Source organism: Marmota flaviventris, chromosome 11 (genome assembly GCF_047511675.1).
Source record: "Marmota flaviventris isolate mMarFla1 chromosome 11, mMarFla1.hap1, whole genome shotgun sequence".
Lineage (NCBI taxonomy): Eukaryota > Metazoa > Chordata > Mammalia > Rodentia > Sciuridae > Marmota > Marmota flaviventris.
This window is the reverse complement of record NC_092508.1, coordinates 22,525,887-22,539,517: the sequence shown is the minus strand read 5'-3', so window position 1 is coordinate 22,539,517 and position 13,631 is coordinate 22,525,887. Positions and strand designations below refer to the sequence as shown.

Sequence of the window (13,631 nt, the reverse complement as noted above, 5' to 3'; positions counted from 1 at the left end):
CCCAAAGATAAAAGGCAGAAGAAAGGACATTGTAAACACAGAGATGCAAGGCTTCTGGTGGACTGAAAGCTCCGTCCACAGTTTCTGTGGTCAGCTCCTACCACCAATCCCATTTTCTGTTTTTCTTAATATTTTTAAACATTCTTGAGTCCATCTCTTGCTAACATCTCTCTAAACTATTCCTGGACATCTGTAGTTCTTGATGCAGTTTCTAAACTGCTCCATTTGGGAATTTTGTTCTTAGGAGGACTCTTTATTCATTTTCATGAAATTTCTTTTTCTTTATCCATCTTTGTTTTATCTTTGGTATGAATGTCAATGAAATTAGATTGGAAAAAAAATAAACTTATAGAGAAATTTATAAGTTAATTACAAGACTGAACTAAACAGATTTTTTAGTTTTAATTTTAAAAACTCTTCTCAAAATTTAATTTATCCTTAGTACTAGATGTTTGAACTTAATTTATGAACATGAAGAGAATCCCACATCTGATAAGCAGAGCTGTGACACCCTTTCACCTCTGAGAAACATGAAGCCCATCTTGCAAGCAGAGACAACACAATTAGAAGTGTAGTCTATCACTTATGTAGCTACTGGGCATACCAATCAGATTTTGATAATGCCCTGTTACCATGACAGCCAGTGACTCAGAAATTTTCTCATTAGTGCTTGACCAGCAATGGTCCTTTTAATAGATCTTCTGTTTCCCCTCTCAATTACTGAGAGTAAAATGAGGTGAGATACACCATTATTCACTTATACTATGAATTTACTTTTAGTGCTTTCTTAGGGCAGAATTGTAGTAAATGTTCCTACCCTGTTAGGTTTTTTTTTACAGTGCACAGAAAAAGTAATGGGAGAAAATACATTTAACCATAAGCAGTTTTAAGTGATACATATTGAATAACAAATGTTCTTTTTGGAAAATTATTGAAAAAGAATAAGTGATTATTAGAAACAACAAAAATAATTGAGTTAAGGTGGGAATAAATTCTGATTTTGTTTTATAATGCTTAATGATTGCAAGTTATCAATGAAGAATATATGCATATGAATTATGTGTACATATGTATAATATTAACATCTTAAAAGTTGCTTAATTCACACTTTCTGAAAATTAAATTTGCAACATTTTATTTTTACTATGGGATATATAATCTAGTCAGTAAAAAAATAGTTCATTATTAGAAATAAATTTTCCTACCTTCACCTATAATTTAAAAATCTAACATAGATTTGATTTAAAAATTATATTTTAATCTGAATTTAATCTGGTTAATTGTAGTCTTCCTCATAATCAAATTATAAGATAAGGTAGATTTTGCTCAATAGAAAAAGGCCTCTGGTGGACATAGTATATACCAACATTTGCTTACCTCCTATGTTCTTCCCATAGGAAAAATAAATGCATATATTTTCTTTATTCTTAATTTCTATTGTTCCTAGTAGAGTGTTTCCGTAACTTCCAGCTGGCTACTGTCTGATTATGGACAGTAGCCAGAATTACAGTCATTGTCTCTTCTGCCACAGTAACATCCCCCCAATTGTGGTGGGCGTTCGGGAGAGTCAATCCTACTTGATATGACTGGCCCAAGTCAGTCTTCATTGTCCTGTTTCACTTGTGATAGTGAACATCTTAAATGCATAAACAACAAATACAACAGCCATAACAATGTCAACATCAGGCAAAGAAGATTGACAGGTAAAAAATAGAGGAGATCTAACTGTCACATGAAGATTCAGATAATATCGTCTTGAAATGCATGAAGCAAAAGATCTCATACAAAACCATAATCATTAGGATTGAAGTTGTTGAAATTTCTCTTTCAGTATTTCATCAGTGGAATAAGATTGAACTCTACTTCATTGAGAGCATATGGATAGATACTTCAAGATCATTTGTGGTTTTATTTGTCATTACTTGTTTTTGGATATACATGAGCATAGGGTGTATTTTCACATATTATACATACATGGGATGTAACCCATTATAATTTTGATCCCATTCTTGTGGTTGAACATGTTGTGAGTTGTCGTGTATTCATATGTGAGCATAGGAAATTTATGTTTGATTAATTCTACTGTCTTTCCTATTCTTACCTCCCCTCTCCCTTCATTCTACTTTGTCTAATCCAATGAATTCCTATACTTCCCCTCCCACCCTCCCTTGTTGTGGGTTAGCATCCACATATCAGAGAGAACATTTGACCCTTGGTTTTTTGGGACAGGCTTATCTCACTTAGTATGATATTTTCCAGTTCCATCCATTTACCAGCAAATGCCATAATTTCATTCTTCTTTATAGCTGAGTAATAGTCCAGTGTGTGTGTGTCTGTGTGTGTGTGTGCGTGTGCGTGTATTTCATATTTTCTTTATCTGTTCATCTGTTGAAGGGCACCTAGGTTGGTTCCATATGTTGGCTATTGGGGAATAAGCCGAAGAGTGGGATAACTGGGTCAAATGGTGATTCCATTTCAAGTTTTCTAAGAAATATTCCTACTGCTTTCCAGAGTGGTTGCACCAATTTACAGTCCCAACAGCAATATATGAATGAACCTTTTCCCCCACATCCTCACCAACATTTGTTACTTGTATTCTTGAGAATAGCCATTTTGACTGAAGTGAGATTGAATCTCAGTGTAGTTTTAATTTGCATTTCTCCAAGTGCTAGGGATGTTTTCATGTTGTATTAATGGTTTGTTAACCATTCATATTTCTTGTTCTGTGAAGTTCCTGTTCAGTTCCTTTGCTGGACTATTGATTGTGTCATTTGTTTTTTAGGAGTTAAGTTTTTTGTATAGTGAGGAGATTAATGCTCTATCTGAGGTGCAGGTGATAAAGATTTTCTCCCATTCTGTAGGCTCTCCCCTCACATTCTTGATTGTTTCCTTTGCTGTGAAGAAACTTTTTAGTTTGATGCTATCCCATTTATTGATTCTTAATTTACTTTTTGTGCTCTAGGATTCTTGTTGAAGAATTCAGCCCCTAAACTGACATTTTGGAGAGTGGGGCCTACTTTTTCTTCTAGTAGGCACTGGGTCTTTGGTCTAATACCTAGGTCCTTGAACAAGTTTGAGATGGGTTTTGCACAAGATGAGAGATAGGGGTTTAATTTCATTTTGCTACACATGGATTTCTAGTTTTCCCAGCACCATTTGTTGCAGAGGCTATCTTTTCTCCAATGTACATTTATGGCCCCTTTGTCTAGCATGGGATAACCATATTTATGTGGGTATGTATCTTTGTCTTTTATTCTGTTCCACTGATGCACAGTTCTGTTTTTGTGCCAGTATCATGCTTTGTGTTATGAGGTAAGTCTCTTAGAGACAGCATATTGTTGGGTTCTGTTTTTTAATCTAATCTTCTAGTCTGTGTCTTTTGATTAATGAGTTTAGGCCATTTATGTTCTGTGTTATTATTGAGATATGCTTTTTATTCCCTGTAATTTTGATTTATTTCTTGTTTTTAATTTTAATTAGTTTCTCCTTTGATTGGCTATTCTAGTGTAGTTCCTCCCTTTGATGGTTTTCACTTTCATTTTTCATTTCTTCTTCATGAAGTATTTTATTGAGTATGTTTTGTAGTGCAGGCTTTCCAATTGTGAATTATTTTAACTTTTGTTTATCATGGAAGGTTTTTTTTCATAGTCAATCCTGAACCTTAATTTTTCTGGATATAGTATTCTTGTCTGGCGTCCATTTTCTTTCAGAACTTGATATATATTATTCCAACACCTTCTAGCTTTGGGGGTCTAGGATTAGAAATCATGTGAGATTCATATTGGTTTTACTATAAAGGTGGTGACCTTTTTTTTTTTTTCTGGCAGCCTTTAAAATTGTATACTTATTCTATATGTTAGGCATTTTCATAATAATGTGCCTTGGAGTGGGTCTTGGAGTTTTGTAAGCCTCTTGTATTTGGTTTTCCGATTCATTCTTAAGGTTTGAGAAATTTTCTGGTATTATTTCCTTAGAAAAGATTGTTCATTCCTTTGATTTGTATCTCTGAGCCTACATCCATCCTGATAAATCTTAAATTTGGTCTTTTCATGTTAGCCCATATTCTTTAGTAGTTCTGTTCATGGCTCTTTAACATCTTTTCCCCATGATCAAATTTATCTTCTAGATTATATATTTTGTCTTCATTGCCTGAAACTTTTGTCTTTCAAGTGTTCTAACCCATAGTGATACTTTCCATTGAGTTTTTATTTTGGTTTATTGATTCCTTCATTTCAAGGATTTCTGACTGATTCTTCTTCAGAACTCTATCTCCTTGTTGAAAGGATCTTTCACTACTTGCATATTCTCTCTGATTTTATTTCTTACATTATAATTTCCCTTGTAGATCAGTTTTAACATGAACTTTCTGAATTCTATTTCTGAAATTTCCTCCACTATGGTGTCAAAGGAGTCTAATTTGAAGTAGTCTGGGTTATTTGGAATGGTTTGTTTCCTTGTTTTTTCATATTGTTTGTATGTCTACCCATCTATCTGGATGGGTTTAAGGCTTCTAATTTTCCTTCTTTAGAGATTAGTGTGGGTGGGCTGGGCTGCAGGCAGGCAACAAAGCCGCTGGCCACATTCGGGGCAGGTGGATCAGTTCATAGTACTGGATTTTGTGGTCCTGCCCTGAAGCTGTGTATTGGACCTGGTGAGTCTGTTAGCAAGGAGGCATGTGGGGCAAGTTTGGCCCTGGCCATATTCAGGGGGTGCCCAGATGGTCTTCACTGGGTGGGTAGGAGCCTGGTGCTGTGACCTGCAGGGTTAGGGGTTGGGATACCAGAGACTGGGCAGCCAGAGGGCCCTGTTGGGTGGCCTGACTGGTGCTAGGCTTAGCAGGTCCAGGAGACTGGGGATGCCAGACTAGAGAGGGAGTCGGGGACCAGGCAAGTGCCAGTCTGGGTGGGCTCCAAGAACCCCGTGGGTGCCAGACCAGCTGCCTGGGTGAGCTGAGAGCAAAATATCCTCACACACTCTTTTCCAACCTTCTGACCCACCATAACCAGCTCCATCAGACCCTTTGAGTTGTAAGGTTCACAGTGCTAGAGAGAGCCCTTCTATCCTGTGTTCCTTAGTTTAAAATCTCTGTTTCTGACCTTGCACAGGTTTGCTAGGCTCAGACATGCCTATGCAGACCTAGCTACAAACTCACAGATCTGGGTTTACAGTTTTCATAGTCTCTGCCATGCTGCAGTCTCTGGCTCCTAAATGGGCTCATTGTGGAGGATCGATAAACTCTGGTGGAGAGGTTTTTTTATATTCTATTATTGAGTCAAACATTCTCTGGTTAGGCTAGGGCAGAATGCCCCTCTAGGTCTCAGGATTTTTCACTCTAACCCTTGGAGAAACATGGTATTCACACTGCTTTAGTTCTAAGTAGCTGTTATAGTTTGGATGTGGCTTCTCCTAAAAAGCTGACCTATGAGAGAATGCAAGAAGGTTCCGAAAAAAAAAAAAAAAATGATTGGGTTATGAGAGTCTTAACCCAATCAGTGAATTAATCACCTCATGGGATTAATTCAGTATTAATGAAGAAAGGTGGGGTGTGGCTGGAAGACATGGAACATTGGGGGCGTGGCTTTAGGGTATATATTTGTGTCTGGCAAGTGGAGACCTGTCTCCCTGCTTCTGATCATCATAAGAACTGCTTCCCTCTCCCACCCTCTTCCACCATGAAGTTCTGCTTCTCTTGAGCCCAAGGAATGGAGCCAGCCTCCTAGGGACTGAGACCTTTGAAACTGTGAGCCTTTAAATAAATGTTTCCTCCCCTTTAATTGTTCTGGTGGGGTCCTTTAGTCATAGCAGTGAACGAGCTGACTAAAATAGTAGCTGAGCTAAGAGAAATGCTGCCTCATGTTAATCTGCTATGTTGGACCTCCCTTGTGGTTCTGTTTTTGAAAATACATCCTGTAACCCAAATTTAGCATTAATGAACTTCTCAGAATTGAAATTGTACGTTATAAATTTCGACCCAAATTCAAGAAAAAAGTGATGAATACCATAAAGTCTGAATTATTAAAAAGTACATAAATGAATATTAGTTCAAAGAAGATCTATAAACTCTTGATACAACCTCTATATTTATACAAAGGTATCCGAAGCTATATTCAGATTAAATCTGTAGCTTAAAAATGCTTTCTTATTAATCAAGAAAAAAGAAAATGAATTGAAATATAAATTAAATTAAAAGTAAAACTGGCCTATAAAATAAAGAAAAACAAAAGAATAAATTAAAGGAAAATAGAAATTAATAAAATTAGACACACACACAAACACACATAAACAAACACTTACAGATACATAATTAGGATTTATTCTGAATATACATAATATATATCCAGAAAATGTCTGTGCATGTATGTATTGTGTGTGTGAAATATATATATATATATATATATATATATATATATATATATACATACATACATGTAGTGTGTGTATATATGTGTGTGTACATATATGTACACACATATGTATTTTTAAAAAATCAAAAGAAAATAGAAAATAACAAACAAGAGAAAATAAAAGTTAATTTTCAGGTTTGTTATACACACACACACATATACACACATATGTACATATTTTCAGAATTTTTTCAAGAAAAAATAATAAAAGAAGGAATTAAAATAAAATAAGCATTTTGGAAAACTATTGGAGAAATAAAATTAGACTCAGAAATATAAACTGAAACAGTTTGGAAGTAGTTAATACCACATACACAAGGAACTGAAATAGATATATATTTGGAATTTCTGATGAAATGTAGATTTCTATGAAATTAAACATTATCAGCACTGATGAAAATGGAGGAGGAGCCCAGACTAGATTAAAATTAGTGAAAGAAGCTGAATTTTAAAGTTATATGAACACTTTCATCTTTAGCAGTTATATACTGTGTTTTTAGAAACATATCAAAAGAAAAGAGAATAAAACAAAAAAGAGAGAGAAAATAAAGAGAGAGGAAATAAAAGTTAATTTTCAGGTTTGTTAATTTTTTCCAAAGATGAGGAAGTGAAAAGGAATTTTATTACTAGTGTTAAACATATGCATAAACATCATTTTAAGCCTAATAAGCAAGAGTGTAGAAAATGAAATTCAATGTTCAAAAAAAGTAGTGAACAATAAGTAAGATTTTTTATTTGGAAAGCAAGGAATACAAAAACAATTCAACTATAAGTATATCTTGTGATATATTAATTAAAATTAAATTTTATTTTCTCTCTTTTTGATATTTTTTCTTTTGAGAAGTTTCTAAAGACACATGTGTGTATATATCATATCATATATATTATACTTAAAATGGTTGCATAAAATCTAACTTTGATACCTGTTGAGCCACATATGTTTGCATATATTTTTAAGCTCCCTGTGTTGAAATTGAGAAGGGAAATGGATTTTGAAACAGCTGGCAATAAAGCTCTGCCAGGTGGATATAAAACTGGATGCCACAGAATTAAGGGCACAAAAATAAGTGTTGACAGGAGATAGGTCAAAGTGGTTAACATAGAGCCAAACAGGTAAGAATGTAGATAATGCACCCAAACAGTGCAGGGGTCTGTCCAAGCTCTCACAGTATGGAAGCCTAGTTACTTCTGCAGTTGACCATATTTTTCCCCTTAATAATAATGATTATTTTTATTAAATTGTAGTCACACCAACATTTTCTAACATACTTATACTCAGAAAAAGGAAATGAATGTGGAAACATTTATGTGTATATATTTTTTGTCCTATGGATTGAACCCAGGGGCACTTAACCATTAAGTTATATCCCTAACCCTTTTTATTTATTTTTATTTTTTTTGAGACAGGGTCTTGTTAAGTTGTTGAGGTTGGCCTCTAACTTGTGATCCTCCTGTCTCAGCCTCCTGGTCTCCCAGTGTCCTAAGTAGCATGCCAATGTGCCCTGATTGGAAAGCTTTTTACTCTAAGTTTTATATGCACATTATGTAGATTTTATGCAAATTGAAGGCATTTAAAACTTTTTATTATAAAAGAGTTTCCCAAAGGCTTTATAGATTCAAAATAATATTATACATATCATTGTCATTTTTTATAGTAGAATTAGTTCTTTTGAATATAAGTTTTTAAGTTGCTTAGTAGGACTAGTGTAGGACTAGTATTTCAAGACACTGAATAATGTGCTGTTATAGGACATCTCCCTAGATGGAGATTAGACACTGACAAGATTAAGCAACTTTGATTTCACTTGGAAGACTGATGAATTAGTTGCTGAAAATGATTCATCAGTTGCTGAAAATAAGTGAGTAAAACAATGCAGGGACTGTGCATAGACACTATCTTTGCACTATTAAAAGTGTGAAATGTCTAGAGCCCAAAGCTAGAAAGGTACACCCTATTGCAAGAGAGAAGTCATACTTTAAATCAACTCACAGAGTCAAAAATTCAAGTGGCTATGTTAGAATCCTAGCTTCACCTTTGCTCATCAGTTTTCTCATCTGTTAAATGGGAGTAATAGTGATACTTACATTGTAGGGTGATTGTGAAAGTTAAATACTATACCTGAAAATCGCAAGTGCTCCTGCCTGCACAAATATGCTTAATAAATGTTACCTACTGTTACTTTTTATTTCTTGATAGGAATTTTGAGAACTCAAAGAGATAGCACAAAAATTGTTATAAAACTGTTAGCCTTGAATGCAATGAGTTAGGAAGGGAAGAATCCATTGTGATGTCTGGGTTACACCAAGTTCCATTAGAAAAATATTATGAAACGTTAATTCGGAAGGTGTATTTCAAGTTCTTACCAAGTTAAATGTGAAAATAGTTATAAGATAAAAAACAGATGAGTACAAATAATGTGAAAAGATACATCCTATCCAGGTGTTCTTAACTCTTTTTTATTAATTAAAGAAAAAATTTTTGGTAGTTGTGGATGGACAGCATGCTTTTTTTTATTTGTTTATTTTTATGTAATATTAAGAATCGAACCCCAATGGCTCACATGTGCTAGGCAAACAATGTGCCACTGAGCTACAACCCCAGCTCTGTTGTTAACTCTTAAAAATGTAAATATTGCTTTATCAGTTGTACCGAGCTCATCATATTTTAACTGACAAGAGTCAGAATTCTGTATATTTTCATTCTTTTTTTCTTGCCTTTGCCTTTTTATCCTCCTCCTCCTCCTCCTCCTCCTCCTTCTCTTTCTCCTCCTCCTCCTCCTCCTCTTCTTTTTTTTTTTTTGCGTTAGGTTTTATTTTAGAAGGAAAAACCTTTTTTCCCCCAGAAACGCCAATAAAATCCCTTTTTTAAAATGATCATTGTGGTTTATATTTTTATCTTTTGAGGAATGTAAAGTATGTAGTGTTCGACTTCCTTTACTCATGGACATGTTCCATTATTTTGACTCACTTAGAGTGTCTTTGGGAAACTGGATCACAGACTTGCATATCAATTTCTAGGGTAACATTATTAGATGAAGCTTGCACTATACTACCATAATAATATATTAGTTGGTCTTTACCTTTATCAGGGAACATTTCCATAACAGGGGCATGGCTTTAAATGAAAATATAAGGTCCAGTTGGCTGATGCTTGGGGTTGCGTTTTCTTCTGTATGGTACAACTTATTATGTGAAACAGCATGTATCTCTCCACATATCTCTATAAATGAAAGCAGCGGGATTAGAAGTTTAAACAATTTCACAGTGCTGCATTTTATCCTGAGTTCACCGCCTGAGGCAGAAATAGAGCTGACAGCATCCTGTTAAATATAACTTCTACCCTTATGAGCTGATTTATGAATTGTGAATAAATGGACCTCTCCAAAATACTTCATGCTCTCTCTTCCCCGTACAGGTTGCCTATTCATGTATTTATGTAGTGCCTAAAACCATAGTCTGAAAGCTTCTTGACAAGTATATCATTTAGTTATTTTAAAACAGAAGCATAGATAACCTTTTTATTTGGTGTAAACATTAACCTGAGTGTTCATATTTCAAAACATAATGAAGATATTGCTAAATCATCTCCCTACAATGTGATATTGTGCTTTCATTCCCAGCTGCAGACATAGATGCTTCCAGGATCTGGAAAACTCACTAGATTTTAGAAAAGATTATTTTGACATCTACTTTTAAAATAATCATTCTACTTTGTATTACTTAAAGAGGAGTATGTTATGCTCTTATTCTTAATGTAGTTGTCACCTATAAAGGGGCCAGGTGTTGAAATTAAAAGTACATGTCTCTAAATAGCTTCTTTTTTTTTTTTTTTTGGTCTAATTCTAAAACTAATGCATGGGAAAATGTGGTAAGAAGAAAATAAATATGTCCATAGTCCCACTGCTTAGTGAAGCCACGTTTTCTCTGCAAGTATTAATTTTGCTTCATACATATTTGCAAATAACTTAATTCCCCATGTGTCATCAATTATTTTTTGACTGACTATACCTTAATCATCTTTGTTTTATTCATAGAAATGTACATGTATGTATGTGTATGTGTGTATATGCATATATATATATATATATATATATATATATATATATATGGTTTTTTATGTTTTATCAGTTAATATTGTGGAAGGAAATTTGAAGAGAGAGTTCTTTTAACTCTGTGTCCTGGAAGTGCTGGCTTGAACGTTTATAGAGGTTATCTTTAAAGAGGATCTTCTGAGTAGCACTTATAGCATGTGCAAGTAAGAGTGGTATCTGTGCACTTACACTCTGCTTCCTCTTCCTCTGCACATAGCATAGTACCTTACTGTCCCCTCTATAGTTGAACTGAGGCACTGACTGAATTCTGGTCAATGAAATGTTAATGGAAGTGACACTTCCAGCTGTGGAAGATTGAAGAGCAAAGTTTGAGTCCTATATTTTCTTGTCCCCTATATTCAGGACCACATGGCCCAGTGGCATATTTTATGATGGAGTATAGAAGCTCATTCTCCAATTGAAATGTGATATGGTCAAGACAAACCAAGACATCCTTTTTGCTTTGTTAAGCCTTCATGATTGAATGGTTTGTGTGTTGTGGCTGCTGGTGTTAATTACCCTTCAAAGTAAAATTTTATGTTCCATAGATAAAGAAATAAACTTGGAAAGACTGCCGCAAAGCATTCCTTCAGTAAGCTGCCAAACCTGGTGGAAAATAAGATGTAATTTTTATTAAAGTTAGACTTGTTTTTAAGTATGAATGTGACAAAGTACCTAATATGTCATTTTATTTAAACTTTCAGAGCCTCAGTTGCTCAGTTGAAAATGGGAATAAGCTACTTCATAGGGTTTGCATGAACGTTAAATGAGAAACTCTTACATAAAGCATTTGGCACAGTCCTGTGCTTAGAGTAAACATTCAGTAAAAGTAGCTTTATGGTTGCTCTTTGATGGAAGGAAGATAATACCATTGTCTGGTTTGCTCTGAAAAAAAATATTGCCTCCAGGTTTATTGCCCTTTCTTCTTTGAAAAACAGATGATATTTTTCTAATCTGGATGCCTTTTTAAAAAATTTGTTCTAAGGAAAAAAAAAAAAAAAAAATATATATATATATATATATATATATATATATATATATATATATATATATATATCAGCAGAATGCATTTGGATTCATTATACACAAATGGAGAACAACTTTTCTTTTCTCTGGTTGTACATGGTGTAGAGTTACACCATATGTTCAGTCATACATGTAACTAGGGTAATGATGTTCATCTCATTCCATCATCTTTCTGCCCCCATGCCACTAGAAATCTCCCCTTTTTTCCCTCACCTTTGTCCATTTCCTCCTCTTTGCCCAAGTTTCTCTATTCTCCCCATGCCCCCATTACTAAAATTCATGATGAAAAAGGAAATATCACAACAGATACCACTGAAATACAGAAGATCATTAGAAACTATTTTGAAAATTTATACTCCAATAAAATAGAAAATATTGATGACACCAACAAATTTGTAGAGAATTATGAGATGCCCAAACTGAATCAGGAGGGCATATACAATTTAAACAGATCAATTTTGAACAATAAAACAGAAGATGCTATCAAAAGCCTACCAACCAAGAAAAGCCCAGGAACAGTCAGATTCTCAGCCAGGTTCTACAAGACTTTTAAAAAAGAATTCATGCCAATAATCCTCAATTTATTCCATGAAATAGAAAAGGAGGGAATGCTTTCAAACTCATTCTATGAGGCTAGTATCACCCTGATACCTAAGCAAGACAGACACATCAAGGAAAGAAAATTTCAGATCAATATCCCTGATGAACATAGAGGCAAAAATTCTCAATAAAATTCTGGTAAATCACATACAAAAATATATTAAAAAGATAGTGCACAATGATGAAGTGGGGTTCATCCCATCCCAGAGATGTAAGTTGGGTTGAACATATGAAAATCAATAAATGTAATTCATCACATCAAAAGACTTAAAGATGAAAATCATATGATCATCTCAATAGATGCAGAAAAAGTATTTGATAAAATACAGTACCCTTTCATGTTCAGAACACTAGAAAAACTAGGGATGGTAGGAACATATCTCAACATTGTAAAAGCTATCTATGCTAAGCCCAAGGCTAACAGTATTCTAAATGCAGAAAAATGGGAACCATTCCCTCTAAAAATTTGAACAAAGCAAGGATGCCCTCTCTCACCACTCCTTGAAACTCTAGCCAGAGCAATCAGACAGATTAAATAAATTAAAGGGATAAGAATAGGAAAAGAAGAACTCAAACTATCACTTTTTGCTGACCACATGATTTTGTACTTAGACTATCAAAAAAAAAAAAAAATTCCACTAGAAATCTTCTATAATTAATAAATGAATTCAGCAAAGTAGCGGGATATAAAATGCATTTTTTTCCATCAGTGATGAACCCTCAGAAAGAGAAATTAAGAAAACTACCCCATTCACAATAGACTCAATAACATAAAATAAAATAGTTGGAAATCAATTTTAAAAAAGAGGTGAAAGACCTCTACAATGAAAACTACATAACACCAAAGAAAGACATTAAAGAAGACCTTAGAAGATGGAAAGATCTCCCATGTTCTTGGATAGGAAGAATTAATATTGCCAAAATGGCCATACTACCCAAAATGTTATACAGATTTAATGCAATTCCAATTAAAATCCTAACAACATTCCTCATAGAAATGGATGCCTTTTAATTCTTTTTTTTCTAAATCTAGTTGCTCTGGCTAAAGCCTCTAATGTTGACTAGAAGTGGTGAGAGTAGACATCCTTGATTGATTTCTGATCTTAGGGCTGTAGTGTTCAGTCTTTTACAGCTGTGGGGTATTTGTAAATGTCCTTATCAATCAGGCCAAGAATATTCACTTTCTCATAGCTTTCATATTTTATTCTATCAATATTGTATATTAAATTGATTTTTATTTGTTGAATCAAAGTTACATTACTGAAATAAAATATAGTTAGTCATTATGTAAAGCCCTTTTAATGTGCTACTGGCTTAGGTTTGCTAGTATTTTTTAAAAGATATTCAGATCTATATTCATACGATATTAGTCTGTAGTTTTCTTGTGTTATCATTGCCTGCTTTTGCGGTCACAGCAATCCTGGCTTCACAGAATAAACTTGGAAGTATACCCTACTCTTCTGTTTCTTGAAAGAATTTGTGAAGAATTAGTATGAATTCTTTGAACATT

General features: G+C 34.1%; 1 protein-coding gene across 1 annotated transcript in view; it reads left to right on the top strand.

The window, feature by feature from the left end:
• Positions 1–13,631, top strand: part of Spag16 (sperm associated antigen 16) — a 957,641-nt gene that overhangs the window by 469,481 nt on the left and 474,529 nt on the right. The window lies entirely within an intron of this gene.